At 37.0% G+C, this 13,985-nt stretch overlaps 1 long non-coding RNA gene across 1 annotated transcript in view; it reads right to left on the bottom strand.

Moving 5' to 3' along the window:
* The window catches only part of LOC112424354 (uncharacterized), a 264,332-nt gene that overhangs the window by 82,151 nt on the left and 168,196 nt on the right, over positions 1-13,985 (bottom strand). The window contains exon 2 of the long non-coding RNA XR_011609908.1: positions 13,726-13,826. This is a non-coding gene — a long non-coding RNA (uncharacterized lncRNA). The remainder of the gene's footprint in view (positions 1-13,725; positions 13,827-13,985) is intronic.

Raw genomic sequence — 13,985 nt, 5'->3', positions numbered from 1 at the left:
ACAGGCTTTGAAATAAGCCAGATGTGGTTTCAAATCTGTCTCTTAGCAGACCTTCAGCAGTGTTCATCAACAACTCTAGGTCTCAATTTTTTCATCACTAAATACAAGTAAGAATATCTACTCGGTAGTATTCTTACAAGGATTAAATGAGATAAAGCACAATGCCTACTTAAGGGCATTATTTATACCCCTCTTTACATATTTATCAGATGCCTCTCTTCATGAAATAAATGCATGTAGAAAATGGGATCCTCCTAAGTTAAAAAGAAAAAGAAAGAAAGAAAGAAACTCACAAGGCGGGAGTTTGTAAATTTAATACAAATACTCATATAGTTGTCCTTCACTGTTCCCAGGGTATTGGTTCTAGGACCAACCCTCAGATACCAAAATCAATGAGTATTTGCATATAACCTAAAGCACATTCTCCCATACACTTTAAATTATCTCTAGATTACTTATGATACCTAATACAATGTAAATGCTATGTTAAGACATTTTATTTATATTTTTATCATTTTATTACTTTTATTGTTTTTTAAAAAAATATTTTCAATCTGCATTTGGTTAAATCTATGGATGCAGAATCATGAAGGGCTGACTATATGTAACTGCTACCTGATTTATTCTTCATGTTTAGTGCTATCTTTCCTGTGCCCAGAAGCTTTGATGTATTACAAATATTCACTGTCCAAGGCTTAAGGTATACCAACCCTGACAAAAGGCTATGGACTGTCAGGAGGCAGGAAAAATCCAGCAGGTCCACATTCTAGACTTCAAAGAGGACAACACCTTCCCCCAAATAATTGCAAGTATCTTGAACTATATGGGCTTTTACCTTTCTAGCAAGCAAGGTGCAAGCCTGGAACCTCAAGGTCAGGATGGGGACAGAGTAGAGCCTTTGTCCTTCCATTAACCAAAAACCAGTTCAACTGGTGTTATTTTCCTCACATAGGGGAAACTAACCATTCATTACACATGCAATTCATTTCAATTCCAAAATAGCCAGAGTGCCTATTAAGTGCAAAGAGACCGCATGTTAAAAGGGCTGGGCAATGTTTAAATTTTGACAGTGCTACAATTCTTTGGGGACCAGCTGTCCAAGGGAAAGCAGAAAGGGCATGACATTCCTTGAATGGATAATGGCCGCCTGTCAGATCCTTGTTCACAGCACACACTGACAGCATGCACAGTTCACAAGCCCAGAGTACCATCACAAGATGGAGTGCATTGATATCTTGCTCAGGGAGGAAGGTCTAAATGACATGAACTTCATTTGTTTCTGGTCAATTTTTTTGACTACCAGGAATGCAAGTTACCTCAGGTAACAAAAGAATTGGGGATGGGGGAGGGGAGTTGTAAAGCTAAATAAACTGAAATCAGAATTGGACCTCTGTCCAACATGGAAACTCAGGAAACTGCCCTCTCAGGCATACCCAGAGGTCACATGGTTTCTCATTCCAACTTTAGGAAAATGTGATAAATTATCATTTGTTTCCCATACGTCCTCGTGACCTTAACTCTAGTATGCTGTTCTCTTTTCTGCATCCTTTTTGTTTTATCCTCCATTTTGAATTGTTAGAATTACTCATATTTCCTAATACAAGGTACCAGGAGAGAATCTGATGATTCAAACTTATCCCTCCGTGAGTCTGAATGGTTGATCTGTGTCACGGTGACCACTCTTGGCCAGCTGGCTGAAAGTGAGTGGCTAGTGGGGGTAGGAGCAGCTATCTGCACCAGACCATGGTTAATGGCTGTGCTGGCAAGCTTGCTGACTACTATAGCTATACACCCCTGCATAGTTAAGTGTAAAAGAAAGAGCAGTATCTCCTGGGCCACCAAGTAAAATTGATAGCATGAACAACAGTTGTAAAAAGGTTCATAGACAGATTTAATTGGTAACATTTAGAACCTTCTTCCCTAAGTTCCACAAAGAACTTTACAATATCATTTAAATTCAATGTCCAAAGTTTCAGAAGAAAACACATCAACTTACTTAGAGCAAAACAAAATAAGATTAATACCCAGTAAATGTCCATTGGACTTAACTGAAAAAATTGGACATGTTTTCCTTTCGAATTGGATAATATTAATTTGGTGAATATATGAATCAGAATATTAAATAAAATGCATTTTAAAAGCTCTTAAGGCTTCTTTCTCATTATTCAAATGGGATCAGAAATTTTCCAAGCAAGTAAATAAAAGATACAGTGTTAGCATAGTGCCAGCCATGTAACAACTTGTTGACCTCACATCCCAAAAAGACAATGATGCTATCTATTTTGAGGCTCTTTAAATGATCATGAAAGGTGAATCTTAATAAAAATAAAAGCACTAATTACTTTCTACTTTAAGGATGATAAATCGGTAAATGAGTAGCTGGATTTTCAAGGAGATCAAGGTGAATGGAATCTGACACTTTCCTACTTTTACTAGTCACAGAAAGATTAACTTTGATGCCAAAGGTTGAAACAAGTTTTTCTAGAAAAAAAAAAAAAAAAAAAAGGGTGTGGGGGTCACAGATGACATTCTGGCAAGCCAGAATAACAAATGAAGGCATCATGTTGACTAAGGAACAGCTAGCTCTACTGGGTAGCTCTAAAATGGGAAAACGTAGAGGCAGAGTTGTAATCACAGATTCCTTAAAGGTCAGGGGGAAGGCAGGCAATGAACAAGAACTGCATTTGCATAGCTTAAAGTTACAAGAATGTTCCAAACGTAAGATTTAAGGATGGAAAGAATGGCTTACCTGCTTTTTAATTTTATGATTTCGAAACCATCATTTAAGATTTTTGTGTTTTTTACCTTATGGTACTAGGTTTACTTCATTTCCTACTCCCTTTTGCCCCTCCTGCCAATATTTAGCATCCCTCTCCTGATTTCACATTAGAATAGTATATCGCTTTTTCAGGATTAGTGCTAAATTACTGCATCTTTATTGTAACCAAACACATACACTAATTATCTTAGTTTCATTCCAAACTCTAATTTTCATAGCTGGTAGTCTGCCAAACAAATTCATTTTCATTCTTTTCCTTTTGATTTGAGAAAGCCTTTTTATTGTTCTTATTTGTAACTAAATGCATTAAATTCCCTTTATCTTTGTGTGTACGATCAGGGTAACCACAGTAAGTTTCTCAATGTAGCCCTAGTGATAGCCAGGGCTTTAAACTGGCCAATTGTGTCTAACAATCTTAAATCTTTCCCATAATGAGTATATTATTTAATACGCATATCTCCCTTGCAAAATCATTTGCTGTTACAAGTAGCTTTTTCTTCCCAAAATGTTATCTTTCTTTTCTACCATTGCTTAGAAGACTGAGCCACTAATCTTCAAGATCCTGGGCTTTATTTTTTTCTCTGCCTTGGAAAAAAATATATTTCAATAAAACACAAATGAGAAAAGAAAGATAAAAAAATGAACACTTTATTATTTGTGCTGGTAGTAAATAACCAAGGCAGGATGAGAAGAGAGCTGTCAACAACAGCTGCATGACCAATACAACAGAAAGCACAGATTTTCACTGGCTTTCCTTTTAGTATCTACAATTCCCTCTCTGGCTAGATAGTATTTATTTGACAAGATTTATTTATTTATCAGATAATATTTATTACAAACCAGTATTGTATACATTGCCATTTTCAGAGAAATGAGGATAAAATCGGTAAATTACCCACGTACAGATCACAAAAGATGCAGGGTAGGGAGAAAGGGTGGAGCAAGATAGACAACTAGAAGCCTCTATCCATCATCCTCCCTGCAGGAAAACCAAATTTTAAAACTATCCATGAAATTAAAAAAAAAAAAAAAAAAAAAAAAAAAAAACCTTCATAAGAACCAAATATCAGCTAAGCAATCACAGTACCTGATTTTAAATGTAAATCACAGAAAGAGTCACTGACAAGAGTAGGAAAAACAGTCTTGAAAAGTCAATGGCACCCCTCCCACATGCCCTAGCAGTGGTGGTGTGGCACAGAGAGAGAATCTTTAGGCTTGGGGGAGGAAGAGTGTAGTGACTATGGGCCTTTGCATTGCAACCCAGGGCTGTCCTGTCACAGGTGGAAAGTAGCACAGGGCACAGCTCAGCGGGCACCCACAGAAGGACCATTTAGGCCAGCACCAGCCAATGGGGAATTGTCCATTCCAGTGGTTAGAACCTGAGTTCTAGCAAGCCTTGCCACCACAGGCTAAAAGTGCCCTGAGGACCTAAATAAACTTGCACAGCAGTCTAGGCCACAGTATCTAGAGTTCCTAGACAAGTCCTGGTGCTGTGCTGGGCCTGGAACAAGTGAAGTTGGGGTGCATGTGACTCAGGAAGACACCAGGTGGGGCAGCCAAGGGAGTGCTTGTACCACCCCTCCTCCATCCCCAGGCAATACAGCTCATGCTCTAGAAGAAACTCTTTTTTATTGCTGGAAGAAACAATAAAGAGGTTTTCGTCATGCAATTTGGACACTGGCTTAGTCACAATAGGACAGGGCACCAGGTAGAGTTTTGAGGCCCCTATCCCAGGCCCTAGCTCCCAGATGACATTTCTAGACATACCTCAGGCCAGAAGGAAACCCACTGCCTTAAAGGGAAAAACCCAGTCCTGGGAGAATTCATTATTTGCTGACTAAAGAGCTGTAGGGCCCTGAATAAGCAGCAACAGTAGCTGAGGTAGCACACGCTGTGGGCCTTCAGTGAGACTCTGAGATGTGCTGGCTTCAGGTGTCACCCAGCATGTTGACAGTTGTAGTGGCTATGAGGAGAGACTCTAAGTGCTTAAGAAAAGGGGAGGGAAGACTAAACAGGACTTTGTCTTGCAGCTTAGGTACCAGCTCAGCCACAGTGGGGTAGAACACTAAGCAGGCTTCCAGGGTTCCTGATTCCAGGCCTTGGCTCCTGGATGGAATTTCTAGACTTGCCCTGAGCCACAGGGAAGCACAAACTGCCCTGAAGGGAGAGTACCAGGCCTGGCATCATTGACCACAAGCTTATTGAAGAGCTCTCGGGCCTTGAGTGGACACCAGTGGTAACCATGCAGAACTCACTGCAGACCTGAGGCAGTGGTGGCCATGGGAAAACATCTCTGCTTGTGAGAAGGGGAGGGAAGAGTGGGAAGGACTTTGTCTTGTGACTGGGGTGCCAGCTTAGCTGCAGTAGAATAGAGTACAAGGTAGATTTCTAAGGTCTCCAACTCCAGGTCGTGGCTCCCAGATGACATCTCTGGACACATCCCAGGGTCAGGGGGATCTCTCTGCCCTGAAGGGAAGATCACAAGCCTGGCTGGCTTCACTACCTGCTGATTGTAGAGCCTTAGAGCTTTGAACAAAGTCTATAGTCAGGCAGTGTTTACTGCAGGCCTTGGATGAGACCCAGTGCTGTGCTGACTTCAGAACAGTCCCAGTGGTGGTGGCCACAGGGTTGATCGTGGCACCCCTCAACTCTATTTGTTTGGAAGAAAGAAAGGAAAAAATGGGTCTCTGCCTGGTAATTCAGAAAATTTTTCCAGATTTTACCCACGATAACCAAGGTGATACCTCTACAAGTTTGAGAGAGCCACAGCATTACTTGGTTTGGAGTGTCCCCTAATGCAGACATGGCTGCAGTGACAAAAAACTACTCTTTGCTTGTTTGTTTATACAATTAGTGTTAAGTTGTTATCAGTTTAAAATAATGGGTTATAAGTTATTAGTTGCAAGTCTCACGATAACCTCAACAAAAAACATACAACAGAAACACACACACACACAAAAACACAAGAAATCAAAACATACCACAAGAGAAAATCATCTTCACTAAAAGGAAGACAAGAAAAGAAGGAAAGAAGAGAGGACCACAAAGCAACTAGAAAACAAATTACAAAATCCCAAGAGTAAATTTTTACTTATTCATAATAACATTGATTGTAAATGGACTAGTCTCCAATCAAAAGACAAAGAGTGACTGAATGGATTAAAAAAACAAGATCCGGTGATCTGTTACCTACAAGGAACACACTTCACCTATAAAGACACAAACAGACTGAAAATAAAGGCCTGGAAAAAGATGCTCCATGGCAATGGAAACCAAAAAAGAGCAGGAGTAGGGAAATATATCCAGTTTTTCTTAGGGTTTGTATCATTAAAAGATGTTGAATTTTATCAAATGCCTTTTCAGCATCAATTGAAATGATCATTCTGTTTTGTACTTCATTTTGTTGATATGCTGTATCACATTGATTGATTTGCATATGCTGAACCATCTTTTGCGTACCTGGGATAAGTCCCACTTGGTCATGATGAATGGCAAACAGGCATATGAAAAGGTGCTCAATATTGTTGACCATCAGAGAAATGCAAATAAAAACCACAATGAGATATCATCTCACCCCATTTAAAATGGCTTATATCCAAAAGACAGGCAATAACAAATGCTGGTGAGGATTTGGAGAAAAGGAACCCCACATTGCTGGTGGGAATGAAAATTAGTACAACCACTTAGAACATTCTGAAGGTTCCTCAAAAAACTACAAAATGAAGCTGCCATACAATCCAGCCATCCGACTGCTAGATGTATACCCAAAAGAATATCAAAGATATATCTGCACTCTCATGTTCATTGCAGCACTATTCACAGTAGCCAAGATTTGGAAGCAACCTAAGTATCCAACAACAGATGAATCAATAAACAAAATGTGGTATATATACACAATGGAGTACTACTGAGCCATAAAAAAGAATGAAATCCTGTCATCATTTGCAACAATATGTATGAGAGGTCATTATGCTGAATGAACGTATACGAGGAGGTCATTATGCTGAATGAAATAAGCCAGGCACAGAAAGACAAACATTGCACGTTCTCACTGATCTGTGGAAGCTGAAAATTAAAACAATTGAACTCATGAAGATAAAGAGTAGAAGGACGATTATCAGAGGCTGGAAAGGGCAGTAGGGATGTGGGGGTTGGGGGAGAGTGGAGATAGTCAATGGGTGCAAAATATAGTTAGATAGAATGAATGAGATCTAATATTTGATAGCACAACAGAGTGACCATAGTCAATAATTTATTATACATTTAAAATAAGAAAAAGTATAATGGAATGTTTATAACACAAAGAAAAGATAAATGCTTGAGGTGGATACCCGTTTACCCTGATGGGATTATTACACATTGAATGCCTGTATCAAGATATCTCATGTATCCCATAAATACATACACCTACTTTGTACCCACAAAAATTTAAGCACAAATTTAAAAAAGAAAAAAAAGATGCAGGATAAAGTGGAGAATGTTCCAAGGAGCAAGATTTGCACAAAAGAGTGGTGTGGTGAGAGTGGAATGCAGTCTTGCAGGAACTGAAGGATGTTTGAGGTAGCTACAGGAATCTAGATTGCATGTGAAGTTTGAAGAGGAGGCTGTGGCAGAATGATGGCAAGCTAAGGTATTTGCATTTTATTCTGTAGTGGAAGGGTCAGCAAACTTTCTATAAAAAGCCAAGTAGTATGTATTTTAGGAATTTCTGGCCAGCTATGGTCTCTGTTGCGTATCTTCATTCGTTTTGTGTTTTTTACAATCCTTTCAAAGTATGAAAACTTTTTCTTATCTTGCAGGCAGTACAAAATAGGCCAGGAGCTAGATTTGGCCTGCAGGTCTTAGTCTGCCAACCCCTGCTGTAGTCAACTGTTTATTTTGTCATATTGCCACAAACTCAAGGAACTAGAGAGAAAGAGAAACCAGAAGAGCCACCTCAAAGGAGATAGCAGGGCAGTGAAGAAAATGTTTGAGGGTCTTGAAGACAAACTGTCTGGTTTCCCAGAATAGAACATAAGGATATCACTATCCGCATGGCTCCTTTTAGTTTTTGAATACTGAGGTAACAGAGAATAAAATACAGAGGAAAAATTGGGGAAATAATACATACACAGGCACAGGTTTGGGTTTCTTATTATGATAACAGCTATTTTGATCTTTAGAATTAGTTGTTCTCTAGCTATCAAAGAAAAGCTTTGCTTTCAGAACCAGGTCATTGTGCAGTGAGTACCATGTTCTTTTACATTGTAATTTACGGCCTCCTTTGAAAAAGCTTCTGAGTAAAAATCTTACTTGAGCAATGTTTTATTCTTCCTGCTTGCTATATCCAACTCACAAAATGAAAAGTCTGACACAGTAATGAGGATGTTAACTATTGTGATTTCTCAAGTATGTTCAGCTAACCTAAATTAGCTCATAACAAATGCCAGCAACCAATGGGGTCTCCTATCCCTGTAAAGAGCAAGCACCATGCCTGTCTGGAAGATTTTCCACAAAAGATGGGGAAAATAGAACTTTCTGCATTGGTAAAAGACAAAATTACAAGAAACTTAGTTTAAACATCAAATTGGCTTTATTTAGCAATTCTAGAAGCTGGCAACACACCATTCTGTAAAATAGAATGGGTGTTTAACCGGACAGGACAAAATGGTTAGTTTTTGTAAGATGGTAACAAGGAAACAGCAATTTTAAAAATCATGGTGGATAATATCGGATTACTAAAGGTCAGTTTTCTTCTAAGGGTTAAACAGAAGGAACTCAAGTAGACTAGATTCCTTCTGACTGGTTGCTGGGAATCTCCTGTTTTCAGGAAAAACTGATCTGTTTGTGGATTTACCTGAGTCATTTAGCATGAGTGACTACATTTTTGTTTTGTCTGGTCTGCTAAGTCATAGGGCAGGAGTCTAGTCCAAAATAATGGCCTCTCATAAACTTCGCTTAACAGCACTTATAACTCAGTTTTTGTCTTATATCATTGTATATCAATAGCCAGAGATATGGCCATTAGATTGACTCAACACTTATGCTATGGTACCAACACCTTCCCTGTCATGAGCCCAGCCAGGTGATAAAGCCAAAGTCTTCCTGTACCTGAAACCCATCCTGTTGCTGCTCCTCTGTCTAAAAATCAAAGTCAACATTTATACTCAATTCAGGCACCTGAAAGTCTAGTCTCCATTATTCCATTTCTACCTAAAGTGTCAATTAGTTCCACCAGTCCATTTCCCTGTTCAGCACAAGGCAAAGTCTGATTTTTCCTAAACTCATCTTTCCATGTGCATTTAACTGGATACCCAATGACAGTTTTTGGTGTTGTAAATGTATTCAACTTTCTGACACTTGGTGTCAAAATCTTATATCTGATCTTTTACCAATTCCTATTTCCTTTACTAACCTTACTAAATATAGCTGAAAATCACAATGGGGATCTTAAATACAAAAATATCTCATCTCTCTTAATAACTCAAAGTGATGCCATTTCCCTGCCCTTTGCAGTATTTGTTTACATGTTTATGTATTTTTACATATAAATCTAAGTTTAATTAAAATTTGAAACAAACCTAGAATATAACCATCACGTATATCTCTATCAATTAACAAGAGTTAATTGGGTTGTATTCTTAACAACAAAAAAAACTTAGTGAAAAATAAAAAAGAATAAACCAAAAGAAAAAACAATTCAGAAACTTAGCAATGAGCACAAATTAAGGAAACCAATAATTAAAAATATGAAAAAACTGTCCTTTAGACACTGTCAGAGTTATATTTTGATACCCAACCAGCAATCATCACATACAATAAAACTCAGAAATGTGAAGTTTGATTAATGTTTAAGTGGGCCTGTGGAAAATGGTCCTATACATTGCAAAGCTTATGTTCTTTGTTAAAAAAATAATAATAATAAAAATAAACAAATGTGTAAGGTACCCACGGTACCAAGCGCCAAACTACATAAGTAGAGAAAAAGATGAATGAGTGACCTGTGCTCTTTTATCACAGCCCAGTGAAAGAGAAGAGTCTTAAGAATATAGTGAAATGGAATATATGGGATAATGGTATAGATAAATTATTGAAGTAACCTGAAAAAAGGAAAAAAAAGAAAGTCTTCAAAGAAATAAAGCCTTCACAAAGGTATCATTTGAACTAGTTCACATGAAAGAGTTTTACAGACTATGATTTACTACACAAATACAATTTGTCATTTCTATATTTATAATGAAAAACATACATTCTTAGGCCGGTGAGGTAAGCAGCATATGCTCCCTGAATGGTCCCCTCTGCAGTCTGCCCCATTGGAAGCTGCGTTTGTAGAGACCCCAGAGTAAACAAGATCTAAGGCAGCAAAGCTCAACTCTGCCTGGCCAATGAGTAGTGAACAAGTTCATGTCGATTTTCATTTTTACTTGACTTTACACTTTAAAATTTTGGCAAAACAATTCAACATTTTTATCTAACTGACAAAAAATAGCAGTTATTTTGCCTACACCCTTGTTTATTGCACAAAGATCAGTAATGATACTAAGCAGAGTCTGTTTGCTAGGTACTGTTATCTCGTAAGAATTATCTCAGGAAAAAAATCATTCGATATTAAAAACAGGTTTTATTCACTGGTGAGCAAGTCAACGTAGTGTTTACTCAATCTAGGTATAATTCTCAATGATGTTCACCCTTTAAGCTGATGGAAAAACAACATTAATTCATGCTCACTCACCAAGGATGGAGCTTATATTTAGTCCAGACCACACACTAACATTTATTGAGCCAACCATGAGGAGGTGATTTTCAGCCTGGTTGGTTAGTAAGCATATTGTACCAGTTGTTCAATATTTTTAATATCACACTTTTAGCCATGTGACCAGCCAAGGCAAATCTTTCTCTTAACAATCAATGTCATATAAAAAAGGTCTGATAATTCTTCCTATCAAATTTGATATGGGGTACCTTATTCCCTAATAATAAACATTCAGTGCTAAAGATCTCTCATTTCTTCTGAAAGTATAGAAATATTTTTGTTTTATTAGTTTTTTGTCAGTCTGTCAGTGAATAATTATTATCTCTCTCAAAGTAAATATACATTTCAAAAGGTGTGAGCACCCCCTTGGAAATATCTAAGGTATGAAGTTGACAATAATAAGCAAGCAGCTTCTAATTAAACATCAGTGGTCAGGGTGCCAGTACAATCTTCTTAAATAAACAAACTAATTTCTCATTGGTTGTCATTCAGGGTAGGAATCATGTTGTTTTTATGCCCAAAAGAAAGTTAAATTAAAATTTTAAATAATTTCAATTTATTTGTTATACCACTATATAATATCTTACCAGTTGCTTAAAATCTCCTCCTATATACTCTTGTATAACACTCTGTCACCTTCCCAGCCCAGCTCATGCTGATTTTCAAGGTTATCACGGAACTTACACTCTTTTATTTGGCTCAGCAATCACACTTATAATTAATCCCTACTTGGCAACTGTACGTATCTTCCCAATTTCTCCTTCTATCAGGTAAATATAGTCTCAACTCTCAGGATCCTGGCAAATAAATTATATCTGCGTCTATTCCATCTGGATCATCCCATCTCAAATTTCCAGAATGTATCCTCATCCAGTTGTTTATCTTTTTCCAATCTATATCTTTGTTATCTCTTTAAAAATACTAAGAACAGATATAAGAAATTTCAATTATTCCAAGTTTCACAAAGTTTGACACTTTTATTACTGTGTTCAATAAATAAAACTTGTTATTCTATGCATCATAGAAAACTTTTTCTTAGTGTTCATGAAAATGATAGAATAGCTCTAATCCTTGCCTGTCTGCCATTTAAATGAAGAACTAAGTTATGTGGATCATAACTGCCATAACCTACAACGCTGAGACTCTATCAATTTGGCATTTTGAGTTATATTTAAAGCAGTCAGAAAAATGGTAATGACTCACATCTTTTTTCTGTGGTTGTCAGATATTTCTGCATATATATTTATATTGCGCTTGCTTGTTGGACACTGTCATTTGCAAATACCACCAACATTAGTAATTGACAGTGAAATAAAAGTAAAAAATTTTCATCACAAATGGTACTTCTTTTTCTCCTACAGGAAAAAAAAATCTATCAAAGTAACAGCAACATTTAATAATTACTATGTTAGTATCAAAAAAGTGTTTACGTCTCTACATACAAACTAATATGCCATCAACTGCAGCCCATCTTCAGCCCTTTCCAGATTTTAAAAATAACATGTGTAAATGTCAACATTTGAAAATTACAGTGGTTGTACTGAACTGCTATTTTATTCTGGCTGGCATAGAAACTAAAAACTTCAGAAAAGACTACTTTTCTTTCCGATAACAAAATTCTAACAGCATTAAAGTATCTGAGGTGTCTGACTTAAATCCTGTTTTGAGAAAAGTTCCATTAGGAACTCAGAGAAAATGCTAAGCATGAGCTCGAAGACCTTGTTAATGACCCTCTAATGGAATTTTACATGTTGTTGTCACACTCCATATTGAAAGATTTTGACAGCTTAATAATGTCCTTGATGAATCAGAATCAATTTATGCTTAAGACCTATGACTCTCTTATGTAACTAATAAAGTAATTATTGCTCCTTCCTTTGCAAGAGAAAGTCTTTACGCGGTACTCTATGATAATACAAAATTTCACTCTGTGACCCATGATAGCATCCTGAAAAGTCTCCCTTCTAAAATAACCATTTGTTGAGCTTTCAAGAAACAAGATCAAGACATTTACAAAGGTATTTGTTGCCGAAGCAAAGGTAACTATTGCTAGTATATGCTAAAATGTGCTATTTTAGAAGTGTTTTCACCATGCACAAGACTGAAACATTGTATCATTGATATAAGGCTATTTTTATGGAACTTCAAAGATATTGCTCTCATATCTTAACATCTGAAAGTTAACTTAGCAAGTAACTTCTACTCTCCAGGACCTTTCCCAAAGTCATGTGCAGCCAAAATATTCAACGAGAAATGATATCAGAATTCAGTATTCAGGTTTCTTTATAAAAATATTCCTTCCAATACTACTAGACTAGATTTGATCTTCAACCACTTGTCTATCTACTACATTGAAATAATAATATAAACCACCTCACATTCAGATTTATTCTTAGCAATTAAAAAATGTATACTGAAACTATTTAGCTGTAAATTTTACTCCAACTAAACAGCTGAGACCAGTTTTTGCTATAATGCTACCAATTAGAAATTAACAAAGTGAAGTCATTCTAATCTTGCCCTTTGTAGAAATGGACCCTAACCAAACTGTTGATTAATGTTATGGTTGAAACTATTCTAAACCAACAAACACAATCTGTTCATGTAAATGAACTTTTCTGAGTGTTCTCCTAAGAATCAGCTAATTTAGAGAAAGACCAGTGTCATGTTCTACACTGTTCATCTGTCTTTTAGTGGGCCATTTGTTACAGGAGGTCTGTCAGACCTAAAGCCAGATCCATCTGGAATTTTGAGTCTGGGATTTGAAAAAAAAAAAAAAAAAACTACTATAATCACTGTAATAATTAATTACACAACTAGTACTCTAGAATCTACAAAAAGAATGAGTTACAGAAAAACTGAAGAAAAATAAAAAGACAAACCTCAGAGCTCTACTCAATGTCACTATGCCTGAACTCAAAAATAACTGCAGGACAGCTCATGACCAAGCAACTGACAGCCACATTTGGGGGTGGGAGGAGGCAGTTGGGTTAAGGAAGGCCCTCACATACTTTTACACATACAGCTGGAAGGGAAAATGAAGGAAAAAAGAAGGCTCATTTATTTAGCAAATACTATATGTCAGGTCTATACTAAGACTGCCTTAATCTGTAAATAGCTGTCTTAATCAATGTTTACAATAACCTTGTGAGAAAAGTCGGACTAGCTTTAGTGTTGACGAGATGAGATGAGATGAAAAAAGAAAATCACTTACCCAGAGGAGTAGCTATGAGGGACAAAACTGAAGCAGAAACCCAGCTTGATTAATTCCAGAGCCTTCTGTCTTTTCACCAGTCTCTGCTGGGAGAATTCTTCCTGTACAGGGAGAGTGTGATTTAATGTCATAAGTGTATCTCCAACACCCACTCAAAGGTTGCCATAAGTTCTTTATCTATTTGGTGGTCCTCCTGAGCCTTGAAATTCTAGAAAAACAAATTAATTTGTCTTTTGGTTACTTAATAATCTCTGATATCA

Source organism: Macaca nemestrina, chromosome 11, assembly GCF_043159975.1.
Source record: "Macaca nemestrina isolate mMacNem1 chromosome 11, mMacNem.hap1, whole genome shotgun sequence".
In the NCBI taxonomy this organism is placed as follows: domain Eukaryota; kingdom Metazoa; phylum Chordata; class Mammalia; order Primates; family Cercopithecidae; genus Macaca; species Macaca nemestrina.
The sequence above is the reverse complement of the archived record's forward strand: the minus strand, read 5'-3'. Positions and strand labels throughout refer to the sequence as shown.